The 20,443-nt window shown below is 33.3% G+C and overlaps 1 long non-coding RNA gene across 1 annotated transcript; it reads right to left on the bottom strand.

Moving 5' to 3' along the window:
* Nucleotides 1–17,564: 17,564 nt before the first annotated feature.
* LOC140174597 (uncharacterized) lies at nucleotides 17,565–19,966 on the bottom strand. The gene is made up of 4 exons (XR_011864333.1): nucleotides 19,789–19,966; nucleotides 19,643–19,697; nucleotides 19,426–19,554; nucleotides 17,565–17,901 (listed from the first exon to the last, which is right to left on the bottom strand). It is a non-coding gene; the product is annotated as an uncharacterized lncRNA (long non-coding RNA).
* Nucleotides 19,967–20,443: the final 477 nt, after the last annotated feature.

Below are 20,443 nucleotides of genomic sequence, written 5' to 3'. Positions count from 1 at the left end.
TGAATATATATTATGCTAATTGTTATATTTGCTACTTGCACTACCTGCCTTCTACTTGTGCTTGAAATTGTTTGTTTGTCTGTCTCTGCTAAATCATTAGTGATGGAGGAGCGGAGGAAAGGTGGACATGTTTGGTGTTAAAATTAAGTTTAAGCTGAGTTTAGAATTCTCTAGACACCTACCTTTTTTATGGTTTCTGTTTAATAACTTAAGCTTTATAATCTGAGTGTCGGCGTTCTAGGATTGCCTCTGACATTCTCAGGACCTTATATATTATGTGTGTGGCACCTTTACCATGCTGAGAACCTCTGGTTCTCACCCCATACTGTGTTGTTGTTTTCAGATACAGGTCAAAAGGCACTTCGCTAGGTGTCTGGACTACTAAAGCGGAGCAGTTTCTGGGTTCTTTTGTTATTTAGTTTATGTATATATGTACTTAGCTTTCTCCGAATAACTTGTCTATTTTGTTCCTTTTAGAGGTTTAAGGAGAGTTAAGGTTTTATCTTTGTATTTTGGGTTGATGGGAGTTGTATATATGTACGTAAATATTCTCCGGCCAGCCTTGGCTTCGCAAGCTGAGATAGGAGCTAGTTACTCTGTATCCTTGACTCTCTATACTCTCTTTCTGTCTATTTACACTTATAATCTTTGATTTCTTAGCACACAAGTAATCTCGTTTTCTGCGCGTTGCGCTTTTTTATTTTGCGATTTTGTTTTACCTGTTTTCCAAGGCTCCTTGTATATTACTCTCGTTCAGATACTATTATGTATATATTTTGTTTTAGAGGTCGTAATACCACACCACTGCTGTTTTACGGCTTAAGCGTAAAGCTTTGTGTGGTAAGGTGTTACAAAACACATCAACAAAATGAAATCAATGTTATGATAAACAGCCTCACACATAAAACAATTATCACAATTATCGAGTATGATGTCTTCTCCTCCATTGGTTCCACATTTCTTGTGTAAGTTGATCCCTCCATCTACCCCAAGCATCGCTCATCTCAATTTGGTGGATCGTCCCACCATCTACTCCAAGCATATTTTGATTTACTATCTCATCAATAGGATCAATAACCATCACTCTTCTAATGTGATTATGCAAAAGGCAACATGCGGTTATAACTCTTCCTTGAGTCTTAATAGGATAAAATAAAATTCCCCTTAAAAATTTTCATCTTGCTTTCAATACTCCGAATGCCCTTTCAATGATATTTCTAACTTGTGAGTGTTTCATATTTTAAAGCTCTTGGACTGTACTGGGTTGATTATGTGGACTAAACTCACTCAAATGATATTTTTGTCCTCTATAAGGTGCCAAAAATCCTTCATAATTCACGTATCCAACATCACATAAGTAGTAATGACCTAGTGTGACATATAAAATTGAACAAAATTAATGAAAGATCAAATGGTTACTTTGATAACATACTAAAGTCTCAATAAAATACCTTAGGGAACACTAAACCCATTGCAAAATAGTGCATCTCGCAATACTGCTAGAATTCGCAACTGAACCCTCCCAACCTGCCAGTACATAGATAAATTTCATATCGAGGGCAACCACTCCAAGCAAATTAGTTGTTATGTCACCTATTCTATTTCGATATCTAGGCTTATCAAACTCAATGACATTGACCTTGATATGGATACCATCTAAGGCTCCTAGGCAATTCTAAAATCCAAAAAAAAAGATCAATTAACTCAATCCTAAAGCAAACCAAGCATATTAGGTTTAATAGCATTAACAAGATAAATTACTTGGAATCATTTCCATCGTTCATCCATTCTATCCTGGCTAAATGGTTGAGGTTTCTTCAGTAAGAGATTATGACATCTTAAAATAGCAAGTAATACATCATTAAACTGCCTACTAATTATTTTTTCAGATCTCACAAATTGTCTCTTTATTACTCTAATTTTGATGCCATGTGTTATAATATGTAAAAATATGGCAACCATTTCTTCTACACCCATATTCTTACTTGGTTCTAACCTTCCAAGCCCTTTAAGCATATTACACAATGCATGAAAGGTACGTCTATCTATTCTTGTGTTTTCTATACATGCTAGATCACTAAAATAAATAATCCTATCAACACTAACATCCCTTACTACTTGCCTGCTATAACTATCATTCAATTTTCTTTTCTTTTATCTCAATAGCAATATAGTCAAAACATAGCAAATCATCAACAACTTAATCATAAGGTTATTCATTAATTCGAAACGTAAAATCAAACAGGCAATAACTCTCATCTTATGTTTGGGATTTATTCTGTCAAAAAAAGAAAAAACATTAAAATATTTAGCTAGAAAACATTCAAACTTTGTAAATCAGTTCAAATATGCAATACATAATATAGATCTTACAATTCAGTTTCATCTTCAAGCCATATATGCAATATATATGAGTGCTACTTCAGTCTAGAATTGAAAACTACACTAATTAAAACAAAGTTTTTTCATTTTAATAGATGTATCACTAATAACTTAAGTTTCTTCATTTTAATAGATGTATCACTAATAACTTTACCGTCATACCATAGGCAACAGGTCAAGCATACTACAATACAAACGTGTGTGTGTATATATATATATATATATATATATATATATATATATATATATATATATCAAAACAGTCCGATAGACATAAACAATCAACTATATAAAATAACATAAAAATTAAGAAAGAAACATCAAGGTTAATATAAATAGTGCACCAGATTATTATGACATATTTCAACTTGTTACCATGCTATTACACATAAACAATATATTTATATAAATAAGAGCACATAATGCTTAATGTAATAGACCAATAGTCAGAGTAACATAATATATTATTCCAACCTAATACACATAAGACTTTACCATAAATTTTCACTTGCCCTCCAAATTAAATTCCAAGTTATTTGGCCTTGGCCTTGGCCATAAAGATAACAGTGCAGTGCAACAAGAACATTATGCCAATGCTAATATCATAAGTTCCTAGTTGACATATATTTGTTTGGCTTTTTACATACATTTTACATTCACAAAACATTTAATTTCTTTAACATAATTAACCATATTATTTATCCCAAGAATGAGATAATTAAGCAGGAAAGAAAGCTTTTAATGTAAATAGGAGAAGAGACTGTTCACATTGCCTACAAAGACTGACCAAACATCTACTTCCTCTCTATTACTCTGACTTGCACCAATAGTAGAAGGATCTATTTGGAGATTATAAGAATCAATAACAAAAACAATAGGTTCAAGAAAAAAACTGTAATAGAAACTGTTGCACATTAATAAGGACCATATGCAATTGCTAGAAGAGGATGAAAGAGACAAGAGGGGAAACCAGCATCACAACATATCCTTCTCTGTATTGGAACATTTAAAAGCTTTAAGGGATGAGGCACCAAAGCACCCCTTGACATTTTTTCCAATCAAGTAAGTCAAGCATTAACCAAACAAATGGAAAAATTATAACGTAAAATTCTCCATCAAACCAGCTTAAAAGATCCTTTCCCAACCTCTAACTGAAACATTTCAGTCATAGTCAACAAATGTATAGATTACACAATGTTAGTCCAAGCAACAAGCTAAATCCTAATTAGCTAGTTTACTAACTAAGAAATCATTAACTGGAGAAGTTAGGCCCCACCAAAACAAAATAACTAGTGCTAATTTCAGCCGGCATTGAGCACATCATAGCCCATTCAACCTAGCTCAAGCCAAATGCAGCTCATTTTCTAGAAAACAAAATACAGTGTCACGAATCAAAATATGCAATTGATTTACCATAACACTAGGTCAAAAGGACTTCAATAACAAGTAGCCAAAGAAAGGTGTGCATCCTTTGGGGATTCAATTTTCCAAATTCTAAAAAATAAATCAGCCCTAGAATCCTCAAGGGCATTCAAGTAGATAGAGCAGACTGAATTAATGCTAAATTTACCGTTGGAATTAAGAAGTGACGCTACCTAATCATCCCCCAAGTTTGCTTTTGGAGCTTTCAAGGAAGAGAAAACAGTGATCCAGTCCTCTCCTAAAACCTCCTCAATTTTACCTAAATCTCATTTGTCATTTGTTGTATATTCACTGACTATGTTGTTCAACATATCCTCTAATATATCTGGTTGAGCAAAGTTTTAAGTTTATTCACGCCTAGAATCCAATGATCTCTCCAAAATCGAGTGCTATCACCATCATCGATCCACCATACCAATTTCCTTTCAAATTTAGGCCACACTTGAGCAATACACTTCCAAGTATTTGAACAAGATTGGAACTTCTTGACAATGGGCATGGTATTCTCCCCACATTTATATTTTCTTCTGATTACCTCGACCTAAAGAGCATTCCTGTTTTGCACCAAATTCCATGCTAATTTCATGATATTAGCATCGTTTACTACTCTGGCTGGTCTAAAACCCAAGCCGCCAAATTTTTTTGAAAAACACAGTTTCTCCCAACTAACTAAATGGACCTTCCTACCAGCACTACTGCTTTCCCACACGAAGTTCCTGCAAACTTGATCAATCTTATCACACAAACTCAGTGGCAGTCTCATTGTTTGCATGAGATAGAAATGAATAGTTATTAACATTGATTGGGCCAAAGTGACCCTGCCCGCAAGAGAGAGATTTTGTGCCTTCCAAGTGCTAAGCCGATATGTCATTCTATCAAGGATGAACTGAAAATCTTACTTTTTAGTACATTCATGAGGCAAGGGGCCTCCCAACTATTTATCCAAATTGGACGTTAGCCTCATCTCTAAAGATCTACTTAATTCTAGCTTCCTTGCCAAATCAAATACACATTGTCAGAGAAAAAGACACTTGATTTCTCATAATTTATCTTTTGCCCTGAACTTCGACAGAATAAGTCCAAAATGCCCCTCACTATCTTAACCTGATCTAGGAATACTTTTCCAAACAATAATACATCATCTGCAATGCAAAGGTGGGATAGATCTGGACCACTTCTATTGAGGACAATTGATTTCTAAAATTTGTACTTTACTGCCACCGAGATGATATGAGATAATATCTCCACACATAATATAAATAGGTAGGACGACATGGGATCTCCCTATTTAATACCTCTGGTTGGAAAGAAGGAACTAGATAGGACACTATTCTAAAGAACTTTCATATCTGCTGATGTGTAGCATTGCACAATCAAATTAATTAAACTCTCTGGTAGACCAGCTTCGATGAGAGTCTCTTGGATAAATTGCCAGTTTAATCTATCATCTGCCTTCTCTAAGTCGATCTTGATCTCCATATATCCAACCTATCCTTTTTTTTGTTCTTATTGTATGAATAACTTCCTAAGCAATTAGAATATTATCCACGCTCTGCCTCCCCAGAACAAAACTGCACTGAGATAGACTAATAAGTTTCGGCATAATTACTTTAAGCTTGTGAAAAATGATTTTAGTGATCAGGTTATACGTGACATTGCATAATCCAATCGGCCTGAACTGACTACAAGATTCTGGGTTGTCTTTTTCCGGAATAAGGGAGATGAAGGTGTTATTGACTGCCTTGATTTCCTCATGATCTACAAATACTTTCTTCACCCACTCTGCCAAAGGCCATTTAACCGATCCCAGTTACTCTGGTAAAATATCGGAGGTAGGCCATCAGGTCCTGGAGCTTTCCAAGCACCCATAGCAAAGAGGGAGAAGAAATCTCTTCATTGGTTACCATATTGTCTAGTCAACTTCTCTCCTCGTCAGTCAGTGGAGGAAACAAGTCAGGTGCCTCCAACTTCTCATAAGGCATTTCCTCTATGTATAAATTGCAAAAGTGTTGTATCCCAAGATCTTTAAGTTATTGGGAATCATCTATCCAAACTCCTTCATTATTCTTTAACATAGTCACTTTATTCCTCTTCCTTCTAGAAGTGGCAATGTTATGGAAGTAGGAGTTATTTTGTCTCCAAAGTTAATCCACTTACATCTTGAGCACCGCTTCCAGTGAATCTCTTTCTGAATCAGCACTGCCTCTAGCTACTTCCATAGAGAGAATTGCAAATTATCTAAGAAAGGGTTTACTTCAAACCGAAGAGCAACAGAAATGCCATTCAATCTTGCAAATAGTCGGGCTTTCCTTTTGAACAAGTTCCCAAATACGTCACTGTTCCAATGCTTGGTGCCTCCATAAACTTTGAAATATTTTCATTCAAGAGCCCATTTTTCTGCCAGTTACTCTCTAGGAATTTCTTAAATTTCACATGTTTTTCAAGCTGCAATAAATCTAAAAAGTCGAGAAAAAGATCCGCCACTTAACTCACCAAGATGAAGAATAGGAGCATGATCAGACTTTAATTTCGGAAGATGTTTCACTACTCTTGATTAAATCTTTGGGACCATGCATCGTTAGTAATATATCTATCTAGTCTTCTTCTAATTAATCATCTTTGTAAAGTGAAAGGTTGGCCTTGAAATCCCATATCTTGCAACCGATATCCTAAGAGACAATCTGCAAAGTGCTATTGGTCTCTTGATAGCTGAGAGTTACCCCTTGTGTCTGCCATTGATAACACACTATTAAAGTCATCGGCCACACACCACTCACCTTGTAAGGAATCATCAATTCTCAATAAGCCTTTGGTGCACGAAATTGCAATCACACTTTTGCAATCCGCACAACTAACCAGCAAGTGCACTGGGTTGTCCAAGTAATACCTTACGTGAGTAAGGGTCGATCCCACGGAGATTATTGGTTTGAAGCAAGCTATGTTTATTTTATCATTCTTAGTCAGGATTTCAATTAAAATTATCAGTTGAATTATTAGAAAAATAAAAGAGCGTGAATTAATTACTTGTAATGCAGTAGTGGAGAATATGTTGGGGTTTTGGAGATGCTTTGTCCTCTGAATCCCTGCAATATAATATTCAACTCAATAACATAATTGCAAAGTTCTTTCCATGGCAAGCTCTATGTAGGGTGTCATCGTTGTCAATGGCTACTTCCCATCCTCTCAGAGAAAATGGTCCAGATGCTCTGTCACAGCACGGCTAATCATCTGTCAGTTCTCAATCAGGTTGGAATAGAATCCAATGATTCTTTTGTGTCTGTCACTAATGCCCAGCCTTCAGGAGTTTGAAGCTCGTCACAGTCATTCAATCCCGGAATCCTACTCGGAATACCACAGACAAGGTTAGACTTTTCGGATTCTCATGAATGCTGCCATCACTCCGGCTTATACCACGAAGATTCTGATTAAGGAATCTAAGAGATATTCCTTCAATCTGATGTAGAACGGAGGTGATTGTCAGACACACGTTCATGGGTTGAGGAAGGTGATGAGTGTCACGGATCATCACCTTCTCCATAATTAAGCGCGAATGAACATCTTAGATAGGACCACGCATATGTGAATGGAAAAATATAAGTAATTGCATTAATTCATCGAGACGCTGCAGAGCTCCTCACCCCCAACAATGGAGTTTAGAGACTCATGCCGTCAAAGAGTATGTAGTTCAGATCTGAAAATGTCATCAGGTACAAAATAAGTCTCTAAAAGTTGTTTAAATAGTAAACTAGTAACCTAGGTTTACAGAAAATGAGTAAACTAAGATAATTGGTGCAGAAATCCACTTCTGGGGCCCACTTGGTGTGTGCTAGGGCTGAGACTTAAGACTCTCACGTGCTTGGGCTGTTTCTGGAGTTGAACGCCAGTTTGTAACATGTTTTGGGTGTTGAACTCCAACTTGTAACATGTTTCTGGTGCTGGACGCCAGACTGCAACATGGAACTGGCGTTGAACGCCAGTTTATGTCATCTATCTTTGCGCAAAGTATGAACTATTATATATTGCTGGAAAGACCTGGATGTCTACTTTTCAACCCAATTGAGAGCGCATCAATTGGACTCCTGTAGCTCCAAAAAATCCATTCCGAGTGTAGGGAGGTCAGGATCCAACAGCATCAGCAGTCCTTTTTCAGCCTAACTCAGATTTTTGCTCAGCTCCCTCAATTTCAGCCAGAAAATACCTGAAATCACAGAAAAATACACAAACTCATAGTAAAGTCCAGAAATATGATTTTTGCCTAAAAACTAATAAAATTCTATTAAAAACTAATTAAAGCATACTAAAATCTACATGAAATTACCCCCAATGCAAAAAGTGTATAAAATATCCGCTTATCACAACACCAAACTTAAACTGTTGCTTGTCCCCAAGCAACTAGAAGAATAAAATAGGATAAAAAGAAGTTAAGAAGCAATAATATCTCAGAGTTTCAAGTGAGACTCAGGTTTTAGTTAGATGAGCGGGGCTAGTAGCTTTTTGTTTCTGAACAGTTTTGGCATCTCACTTTATCCTTTGAAATTCAGAATGATTGGCATCCGTAGGAACTCAAGATTCCGATAGTATTATTGATTTTCCTAGTGTAGTATGTTGATTCTTGAACACAGTTACTTTATGAGTCTTGGCCGTGGCCCTAAGCACTTTGTTTTCCAGTATTACCACCGGATACATAAATGCCACAAACACATAATTGGGTGAACCTGTTCAGATTGTGACTTAGCTTTGCTAAAGTCCCCAATTGGAGGTGTCCAGAGCTCTTAAGCACACTCTTTTGCCTTGGATCACGACTTTAACCACTCAGTCTCAAGCTTTTCACTTGGACCTGCATGCCACAAGCACATGGTTAGGGACAGCTTGATTTAGCCGCTTAGGCCTGGAATTACTTCCTTGGGCCCTCCTATCCACTGATGCTCAAAGCCTTGGATCCTTTTCACCCTTGCCTTTTGGTTTTAAGGGCTATTGGCTTTTTTCTTTTTCTTGATCCAATGATTCCTTGTAAAATTTTTTTTTCACTGCTTTTTCTTGTTTCAAGAATCAAATTCATGATTTTTCAGATCATCAATAATATTTTTCGTGTTCCCCATTCTTTCAGGAGCCAACATTCGTAAAATTTAAGATACAAATTATGCACTGTTCAAGCATTCATTCAGAGAACAAAAGGTATTGCCACCACATATAATTAATTATAATTTTTATTATTAAGAACTCAAAAAATATAAATTACTTCTTTATTCTAATTATCTACTATTTTATTCATGTTTGATGATGATGAGAAAAATAAATTATAACTTAATTGGAAATAAAACCAGAATAGATATGCTAATTACTACTACTACTGTATAACTTCTAAGGTAAATTCCTATAATAACACTATCACAGAGTTAAAGCTAAAATTAGAACTCAACAACCTGTATTTTGAGAAGTGGATGTTCCTCTGATCTGTGAGGTGCTTGGTCCTTCAATGATTAATTTCTGGCGCTTCAGCTCCCTTAAGTCACGCCCTTGCTCTTCTTGTTCCCTAAGCAATTTGCAAAGCATGCTACTTTGATTGTTCTGTTCTTCCTTTATTTGGTTCATAACTTCTTGCAACTTGGAAACAGATGCCTCAAGATGTTTCCAGTATTCGAATTGAGGAAGTTCTGGGAGAAATTCTTGTGCTCTTCTCTTGATTGGATCATCCTGCAGTTGTTGTCTTTCCATTGATATTTTAGTGATTGGCCGCTCAACTGAGATATACTCAGTTATTCCCATCTTCACTCTGGCATCTCGGCAGAGCATAGAAATTAAGCTTGGATAGGCCAATTTGGCATCCTTGGAGTTCTTGTTTGCTATTTTGTAGAGTTCACACGAGATTAGTTGATGAACTTCTACTTCTCTTCCCAACATGATGCAGTGAATCATTACTGCTCTTTTAACAGTAACTTCAGAACGGTTGCTGGTGGGCAATATAGAACACCCAATAAAGTCCAGCCAGCCTCTGGCAACTGGTTTGAGATCTTCTCTCTTGAGTTGATTTGGGATGCCAGTGGTGCTGGTGGCCCACCTGGCTCCAGGGATGCATATATCCTCTAGAATCTTGTCCAGGCCTTTGTTTACCCTCATCATTCTCCTATTAAAGGAGTCTGGGTCATCTTTCAATTGAGGAAGCTTAAAGATCTCCCTGATTTTGTCAGGATGGATGTGAACAATCTTTCTGTTCCAACACTTTGATTTAAAATATCTTGTTAAGTCTACAGTGAAATTTTGATTTCTAATAGATAAAAAGTAATATAAAATTGAACATTACTCACAATAATATACTCGCTATATAATTATTAAAGAGGAAAAAGAAAGAAAATGAATAATTGTTATGGATGTGAATTCCTTTGATTTTAATTAAATTGAATACATTTTGATTTCACTCATTTATATAGTTTCCTAACTTAGAGAGCATACTATAAAATGGTTTCCTATAAAAACTCCGATCCTTAACTATCTACTATTTTCTCTCTTCTATCTTTTGTCTGCCTTCTTTTATTTTTTCTCTGCCTTTCTTTTATTCTCACATATCTAGAGATGTTCATGTTTAAATTTGCTTGACTTTTATCACTACAGCTCGTCATGCTTCACATAGAAAAGAGGAAAAAAACAATAGAAAATGAGATGGAGAAGAACACCAAAAAGGAGGAGAGAAAGAACGTATTAGAACAAATGACGAACATAAATATTTGAGGATTAGAATTTTATAGTGTGAATATATTAATTTGCGTGTTTTAACTAAATTTGGGATACCAATTTAAATTGAATTTATTGTGTGTTCACATCAGCATGTAGTTAAGTGCCAACTTGACACTTAATTATACATATCAACGACGTTAAAATATCTAGTAATTAACTTTTAGACTAATGGAGATTCTCGATTTTAAAAATGAAGAACTTATTTAGTTATTTTAAAAAGTGGGGGACTAATCTAAAATGAGTTAGAAATTTCAAAGGCTATTGTGGGACTAATCTAAAATGAGTTGGAAATTTTAAAGACCATTTTGGACATTAAATCATTAATTATTATATACACTATTTTTATATTATTACAAATTATTATGGCTGACGTTTTCTGATAGAGCTTGGGCCATCCCGGGAACCACTAAAGAGTTTTATGAGAGCTGGATCAAATCAACAGGTGGAAAGTTTGAGCAAAGAAAATGGCTGATAGAATTCTGTGCGGTTATTTGGAACATCTGGTTGGAGCGGAATAGTGGAGTTTTTCAACAGGTAGAGACAAGTGTTGAAGGAGTAAAGATCATGTCCTTCTTGAGTTACAAGGAATGGTGTGGAGTCAATCCGTTTGGTTGTTAATGGCAGTGCCGGAGATGACAACAGTTACCAGCTCTACACTTATGTCTGTGTTTATTTTAGTTGCCCTTGTTCCTCTACTCCACTTTATTGTGTTGAGCTACTTTTGTTCAAAAAAAAAAAGATAATATAAATGAACAGCATTTTTTTGGGAAAACTCTTAATTAAGATAACATTAAGATGAGTGTAATATTTTTGCCGATGTAATATCATTCATGATTGAACAGTTGCGATACTTAATTTTACATTGAAAATTGCATAATAATAATAATAATAATAATAATAATAATAATAATAATAATTTGATTCATATATAGAATTTAACATTGCATAAATTAAAAAAAAATTCAATATACAATTAACAATATAATTCTCTAAAAGTTATACCTAAATCTTAAAATTTACATTCACTATAAGAAATATGCTGAATATTGTCGGATTTAGCAACGGACGTTACCAATAGATTTTGCAAAAATTTTTTGACAGTTACGAGTAAAAATTCGTCACTCAGTAAGTTACTGTCAGATTTAAAATTCCGCCACTAACTCCGACGATAAATAGAGACACGAAAATTAATCCTATTACCGAATTTATCGTCAGATTTTCTGTAAAAAAATTCCGATAGTAACAGAATTTAGTAAAATGCGTCGTTTAGGCAACGACGAACATTTTACCTTCGGATTTTTCTGCCGGTAAATCCGACGATAAATTTAGAATAAAATTCAAACGTGAAATCATTCTCCCTCATATTTGCAAACTCTCTCTCTTCTCTTCTTCTTCTTCTTCTTCTTGTTCTTCTTCTCTTTCATCTTTCTCCCTCTGATCTCCATTGAAGAAGGTTGTGCTGCCACCGCCTGGAGCTGCTGTCGTTGCCGATAAGTCATATTGTCGTCGCAGATCAGCACATCATTATCACTGCTGCTGGAATCTCTAAGGAAATCCTCCGCTGTGCCTCCGCTATTGGTGTCCCTTACCGTCGATTGGTGGCCGTCGCCTTGTCGCTATCACTGTGGCTGGGGTCCACCATGCTAAGGTAAGGTTGTTTCTAAACCCTAACTTCCCCATTATAGGTTTCATTGCTGCCTCCTGTCACCACCACACTTCTACCATTCTGCAGCCACCATCAGAGGTAAATTTTTTTTATAGTTTTTGTATTTTTTCAATTTTTTTGTTTGTTTAAAATTTTGTTAGGTATTTTATTAAATTATATGTTAAATTTTTTAATGAAGTGTGTGATTAGGGTTTGTTATATTAATTTAATGTAATTAGAAATTAAATAATGTTAGGTTAGGTTGCGTGTAATTTAGGAAATGCGCCTATAGATAGTAAGTTTATGATGCAAAACCTCTAATTAGGTTTGTAAGTTGCTGAAATTGTATAACCTTAAATAGATATACCATTTGAGAGACATACATATGCATGTTAGTGGATTACTTTGAATCTTAAATAGATATACCATTTGTATACTTAATTTTTTTTTCAATATTTTATTGTCTAGATAGTTTTAACTATGCAATTTACTTAGCCACCATGAGATATCTTATTTTTCATATCAACCTTACGTAAGTTTATCTTTTCTAGATTTAGAGTATATGTTTATGGTGCTACTTTTTTTCATACTTGAGTAATTATTATTTTTCTTCTTTATTCTTAAATTTTGATGTGTCAACTTATTTGTGAACTTTTAATGAAAATTATAGACAAATTATTATAGAAAATTATAAAATTTTAAATTTTGTTAGTTTAAAAATTATTGAGTTTAAACATTTAAAATTATATATTGAATTTTTAAACAAATTAAAAAAATAAAATTTAAGATTACCGCTGATTTACTGGGGAATAAATTCGACGGTAACAAGCTCCAGAATTTTGCCAAATTAAGAGTTAATATCCACTGCTAAATCCACCGATAATTAGCGGACAGACAAAAAAAATCTGTCGGTAAACAATTACCAACGAGGTTTATACCGTCAGATTTATTTTGACGATAATTCTGATGGTAAATCTAATGGTACTCAATATTTTTTTTATTTAATTACTTAACGTCACATCAGCAAAAATAACTACCTTTAATATTGACTGTGTGAATGATCATCTAAAAGAACAGATGTGATTAAAATTAAACTTTTAAAAAATATATATATACAACCAGGGACGAAGCTTAGTTGAGACAAGGGACCCAGATTTTTTATAAAAAAATTAATAGTACTTCTTCAAAAAATAAAAAATAGTTCAGTTGGCTTTAAATACTTTACTATGATTTAAAGTACTCATATTCAATCTTCATCTCTTGCTTTTATTGCACTGAGTGGGTCTTTATTGGCTTTCACAACACATCAAAATTAAAAAATAAAATCAAATTAAATAAAAAAATTATCTAACAAAAAAAGATAAGAATAAAAAAGATCATCTAACAATCAAATTAAATAAAAAAAGTTATCTAACAAAAAAAATTATCTAATAAAATAAAAGGTAAAAATCTTCATTATAAAAAAAGATCATCTAACAATCAAATCAAATAAAAAAGTTATCTAACAAAAAAAATAAAAAATAAAAAAAGATTATCTAAAAAAATAAAAGATAAAAATCATCATTATAAAAACGTTGCTTTGCTAGCAGCTTTGTATTCGTATTTTATGGCTCTCTATTCAACAAGCAACACTCCATCTACCTTTGAGTTCAAATATAAAAAAATTAGGTATTTTTTATTTATTTAATTTAATATTATTTTATATTTCGCTGTTTATTTAATTTAATTTTTATATGATAAAAAATATTAGAATATTCAATAAGTATTGATATTATTGTATTTGTATAAATTGATAAAAAAATTTAATAAGTATTATAATTTTTAATATTTATCCTTCTAACTTCTTTTTTACATATTTTATAGGATATATATTTAAATTTTTATATAAAATAATCATGAAAAATAAAAATTTTGATGTATTTTTGAAACGAAAGGCTAAAATTTGTGTTAAATTTTTGTCCCACAAAATTTTATTTCAAACTCCGCCACTATATACAACATTTGAAAATTAAATATCTAAACATACTTCCTTTTTTCCATTTTATTTTTTTGTTATTTTATTTATTTTTGGTGACTTGTTATTTTATTTATTTATATATATATGCTCCTAATTATGAGACACATTTTACATAATTTATTTTATTCTTTACACTAATTTAAAACGATATTCTAATAGACAATTTTATTAATATTGAGAATTTAAAAAATTATATTATAATTTAATTATTTTTTATTTGTGCCTGAGTAATAATTAACTTTTTACTTATTATTTTTATTAAATTTATTTTAATTAATTTTATGATTTAGGAAAAAGTTAGATTGACTAATCCACACATCCTTTTTAGTTTAATAAATTAAATTTATTCACTCTTTTTTTGTCAGATACATTGGATAATCTCTAATTTTAGATATCACAATATAATAATAAATAAAATTTGAACTCACATTTTTTAAGTAAAAAAGTTCATTTGAATTATAATTCGTTGATAAATTTATTGACTTTATATTCAAACTAATTTCAACGGGCCTTTGGTTAGACCACACAGGAGGCAGCCTATTTTTTTTTTTTTTTGACTGAAATAAACTAAATTATCGCCTACTTTGATATCCATAATAAGCAAAGTATTTAACTTCTTATTTTTGCAATATTAAAATATGCCACGCAAATTATTATTTTGATTATAAAATTATTTTTAAATTCGTCGTGTATTCAGTTTTTGAATTTAAACATTTATTCCTCTTGCTTTATTAATGACAAATTAAAGTTTTAAATATGAATGTTTTACCTAAGAATGTCCAAAAAAATCATAAAAATTACCTGCAACGAAAAAGTTAATGAGACTCGCAAAATTTTTATAAAGATGGAGACTCGTTCCGCAAATAAATGAAAACGGGGTGGAGATGAGGTACTCGTCTTATGGAGACCCATAAAATCTCTACAAAAGGAAATTTACTTAAATGTTGATTAAATCTCTAAAACAATTCTTTAAATTCACAACTTTTATCAGTTCAGTCATTCAAATTCAAAATTTACTATATTGGTCTCGGAGTTTTTGGGCATTATATTAGTCCTTAAACTCTTTCTAGCACTGAATTAATGAACGAAGTAGTGCTAAGCTGGCTCTAAATTATCATGCTAAATACAGGACTAAACGATGACATTTTATTTTGGCATTTAAATAAGACAAAAACGAGAAGATAAATAAGAGTTTATATGATGTGCAAACCGTTTATTTTCCCTCATTCTCCAAAACGACCTTGTTTTTGCGTTGTTTAAGCGTCAAAACGAAAAGATGTCATTTAACCATGTGTCTAGCATGAAAAATCAAAGTTAACTCAACATTCCATTCGTTGATTCAATGCCAAAAAGGGTTTAGGGACCAATATGGTGCTTGGAACTAAATTTCGGAGACCATTATAGTGAATTGTGAATCTAAATGACTAAAATGGTATAATCCGTGAATCTCAAGGACCACTATGAGGATTTAGTCTTTAAATGTTCTTATATATAGGATTTTTTTAAATAAATAAAATAAATATTTTATTTATTGAAATATGTAAATTATATAATTTTTACCAAAATCCATCTTTTTACTTATCATGTTTACTCTGTAAACGATTTCACTCTGAGCATATCTTGTTTACAGTGCAAACGAGAGACACAACACGACTTGGACGTATCATGTTTATAAACATGCTGTGTAAGGTGGCTTATCTCGTTTACAGGTTATCTCGTTTATACTGTAAACGAGATAAGGCATAGATGCACTTATATAAGGAACTCGTTCACAACACCCTTCTGATCCCTTTCCTCCCCCATTTCCTTCATTTTTCTCTTTCTCGGATGTTTCTCTTGGTATTTGTGAGATACTCGGACTAGACACACAGAACGGAGACATCAACTGCCTGAACACTATTTGGTACATTGCGGGAGCGATTGACTTCGAAGTTAGTTTTAATCCTTTTTCTCTTTTAAGAGATTGAACATGTAATTATAGTTTGGGTATTTTTATAAACTTAGTGTTGTTATATATGTAGATTAGATTGTCATGTTATTAGAATTTGTTCGGTTGTGCGGAATGAATGTACAAATTACTGAATTAGTAAATGTTAATTAATTAATTTAATTGAAATTCTTAATTAATTTAATTGTAATGATTAGTTTTAATTTATTTTTTAAATGTTTATTGTATTTTTACATGTATTTAAATAAAACATCATATTCTCAATTTTAATTTTCAATATGTTGTATTGATATTTGATAAATTAATTATTAATTAGATTTTTTATAATTAATTATTTTGAAATGTGAAATAGTTATTTATTGTTAATTTTTATCTTTATATCTTGAAATAAAATTATATTTATTATTGAAATACATTCATCTTTTAATCAGTGTTTTGAAAATCGAATAGGACCCGTCGGTTCGACCGGATTAATCAAAAACTGATTTTTTAGTCAATTTGGTTGATGTATAGGATCGTTGTGCAAAAAAATAGTTAGTAAATAAGATAAACTGATGGTTAACCAGTGAACCGGCCCGGTATTTATGCACCCTGGTTTGTTTCTCTATCCATCAAACGGCACCGTTTGATTCATTAAGAAAGAAAAACAAACACAACATAATAGCCCCTCGCCTTCTTTCTCCACAAGCGGACCAAACCCAACCCTAAAAAGTAAAAACCCTATCAGAGCAGAGTAGCAGCTAGCCATCCTCACCACTATCAGCATTGTTGTCGCATCTCCTCCAGCTGTTGTCCCCACTGTTTAATCTCCTTTCCTCCGTCGCAACGTGTCTTGCTTCGCAACATGTCTCTGTCTCATTCCTCCTTCGCTGCATGGCCCCTGTTTTGCCGTCCCACTGCTCAATCTCGGCTCCTCCATCGCAATGCGTCTTGCGTCTCAACTTATGTGGTGTCGCATCTCGTCTTTTCCGTCTCATTCTTCTGTCGCACACATTTCCTATTCTGCCGCGCTACAGCCCTCTTGCTTGAGTTAATTTCCTTGGTTATTCTTATTTTTTTGAGTTAATTTCTTTTATTGTTAATTGTTGTTAACAAGAAGAATTATTGATTGTTATTTATATTGAGTTAATTATTATTGAATTTTGTCAAATTTCGGAGTTAATTTTGTACTATTGTTCTAAATTTCTGATTTTGAGTTAATTTTTACAAGTTTTTTAGATATTATCATCTATTAGGGATTTTGTGTAACACCCTACCACACTAAGCTTTACGCTTAAGCTGTAAAACATATGTGGTGTGGTATTACGACCTCTAAAATAAAATGAGTACATATAATAGCAGAAGAATTATAATATGCTAGGAGCCTTGAAAAAAAAAGGAAACAAAAATCGCGAAATAAAAGCGCAATGCTCAAGGTATGAGTTAACTTACGTGCTAATAAAATCATAATTAGTAAACATAAGATAACAGAAGTAGGAATAGAGTGCCAAAGAAACAAAATAACAAGTTTCCAACTCAGCCTGCGAAATCAAGACTGGCCGGAGAATATTTACACATATATACATACATATCCCAAAACCCGAAAGTACATATACACAATCCTGCCTCTCCATAAACCTCTAGGAGGATCAAAAGAACAAGTTATGCAGAGAGAAAACCAAGTACATATATACACATCATAGCATAACAAAATAACCTTATAACCACTCCACTTCAAGGGTCCAGACGCCTAATGAGATGCCTCTCAACCTGCATCTGAAAAACAACAACATAGTATGGAATGAGAACCGGAGGTTCTTAGTATGATAAAGGTGCCACACACATAATATATAAGGTCCTGGGAATGCCAGAGGCAATCCTAGAACACCGACACTCAGATTATAGAGTATAAGGCAAATAGACAAATAGAGCTTAAAGTATTAAACAGGAGCTATAAAATGTGGTTTTCTAAAAATGTTTAATCCTAACTTAACTTAATCTTAAATCTAAGTCTCATACTACCATTCCTCCATCTCCAACTCATTCATGCATTTTTACAGACAAATAGACAGATAAGGCAAACACAAAAAGGTTACAGTTATTACAGGTAACAAATACACATTTAGCATGGCAAGTACATATAGGCACACCTAATTAAAGCACCAACAAGTAATTCAAGTAATATGCATATGATGCATGCCTGTCCTATGGCTGATGAGGCTCATCTGTCGGTTATTCAGCCAACTCGACAATTCTGAATTGTCCTTAGACTGTCCCCCGACGTGCATCCCCAAGAGACTATGCACAGCTTTTTCTCAAATAATCAATATTGCTCAATGGGGGTAACATTTTTGGGAATTTATATAGTGCCCAGGCACACTTACGTCGTAGGATCAACAGAGTATCAAGTTTTCAACCTAGTACACGTGGTGGCAAGCCACGGCACTTGATCTAGGGAATCTCGTATCTCAGATTATTCAAATTCATAAGGCATATAAATAATTCAATTATAATTCATCAACATCCACATCATTCTCAATCGCATCTCATTCATCATTATACGTCAATCATATTCAATCCTTATCCTTCATTATCGCACCTCCCATTCCGTCCATCAATAATTCCAATTCAAAATATAATTCATTTTTTTCTAAATGAATCAAACTTAAAACATGCTCATTTTCTTAATAACTATAAATCAAACCATATAACCTTTGAATCTAAATCTTTTTAGATAATCATATAAACAAAATATCTAATTTTTATAAAATTTTGGCAGCACCTCCTCTAAAACTCGGACTTTGCCACCCTTTTCGGGTCCAAACCTGCTTTCTTTTCAATTCAACATACCCTTCCTCATCATCATAACAGTCACCACAATAAATCTACCTTAGATCAACAATTATACTCATACAATATTCAAATCCAACAACCAAAATTCAACTAAGGATCATAGTTTACTAATCCTAGGCTTCTAACACAAAGTACCTCATTATCACAACAACCTCCACAATAGTTATACCTCAAATCAATAATTTACCAAATCATTAATTAATCAACAAGCACCAAACCAACTATGTTCATCAACAATAACATTCAACCATAATTCTCTCCAAATTAACATAACAACATTCACCATCCAAAATTAATAACTAATTATCCAATAAACTTCAACCAAATATATTCATCGATAAATTACTAAACATTAAACATACACCTGCATTCAAACTTATCCTATGGTCATCTAGTCTAAGTTTTTACAGAACATTATATATTAAATGCAAGAAACTTAAACCATACCTTGGCCGATTTCCACGTAACAACCAAAGCTATTTATTCAAAACCAAGGCAGCCCCTCAAAACTCAACTAATCTGCTTCCTCCAAGTTTCAGTATTCATAATTTCAAGCTCCAATTATTTATTCACAACCTAATACACATTTATAACACATATATACCCAATTTAATACTCAAAGCTCAAATCCAATGAAATTAAAATAGAATTATCATATTCTCACCTTACTCAAGCTTCACATAAGCAAGAGTGAACGTTTTCCTCAAGCTAATTGGATCCTAAAACATCAAAAATCAAAGAAATTCAACGTTCCTTCTCAAAACTTGAAAATTGGTGGAAATGAAGGCTGGGTGTGAAATAATGAGTTACCTATGAAATTGTTCCGGTAGAAACATAGAGCTCAATGCGGTGAACGCGTGGCCGCAAACGGTGCAGCAATTGGAGCTCGGACGGAGAAATTACGGGAGTTAGAAATTTATCGTAAAGTTACGGGGTGTTTCGTTTCTCTCCTCCCTGGAGAAGCATTCAGCTTCGTGCTGCAGAAAATGAGGGAGAAGGCACTGTTGGGTTCACTTAAAAGGGCTGGTCCGGTTGGACCGATAGCCCGGTTTGGGTCCAGTTCAACCGGTTTGGCCCGTTCGATCCAATTTTGGACCGTTTTCTTCGAAATTGGTGTCAAAATTCTCGTTTCGACGAGCTCTATCTTAATTTAATATAATTTTCACATTTCTAATCTTCCTTATTAAAAACTAATTGATGAGCGGATAATTTGTACGCTTTTTGGCATTATTTTTAGTATGTTTTTAGTATGTTTTAGTTAGTTTTTATTATATTTTTATTAGTTTTTAGTTAAAATTCACTTTTCTGGACTTTACTATGAGTTTGTGTGTTTTTCTGTGATTTCAGGTATTTTCTGGCTGAAATTGAGGGACCTGAGCAAAAATCTGATTCAGAGGCTGAAAAGGACTGCAGATGCTGTTGGATTCTGACCTCCCTACACTCGAAGTGGATTTTTTGGAGCTAC

Source organism: Arachis hypogaea, chromosome 8 (assembly GCF_003086295.3).
Source record: "Arachis hypogaea cultivar Tifrunner chromosome 8, arahy.Tifrunner.gnm2.J5K5, whole genome shotgun sequence".
Taxonomy (NCBI): Eukaryota; Viridiplantae; Streptophyta; class Magnoliopsida; order Fabales; family Fabaceae; genus Arachis; species Arachis hypogaea.
Note: the sequence above shows the minus strand (reverse complement) of the source record. Positions and strands in the feature narration are given on the sequence as shown.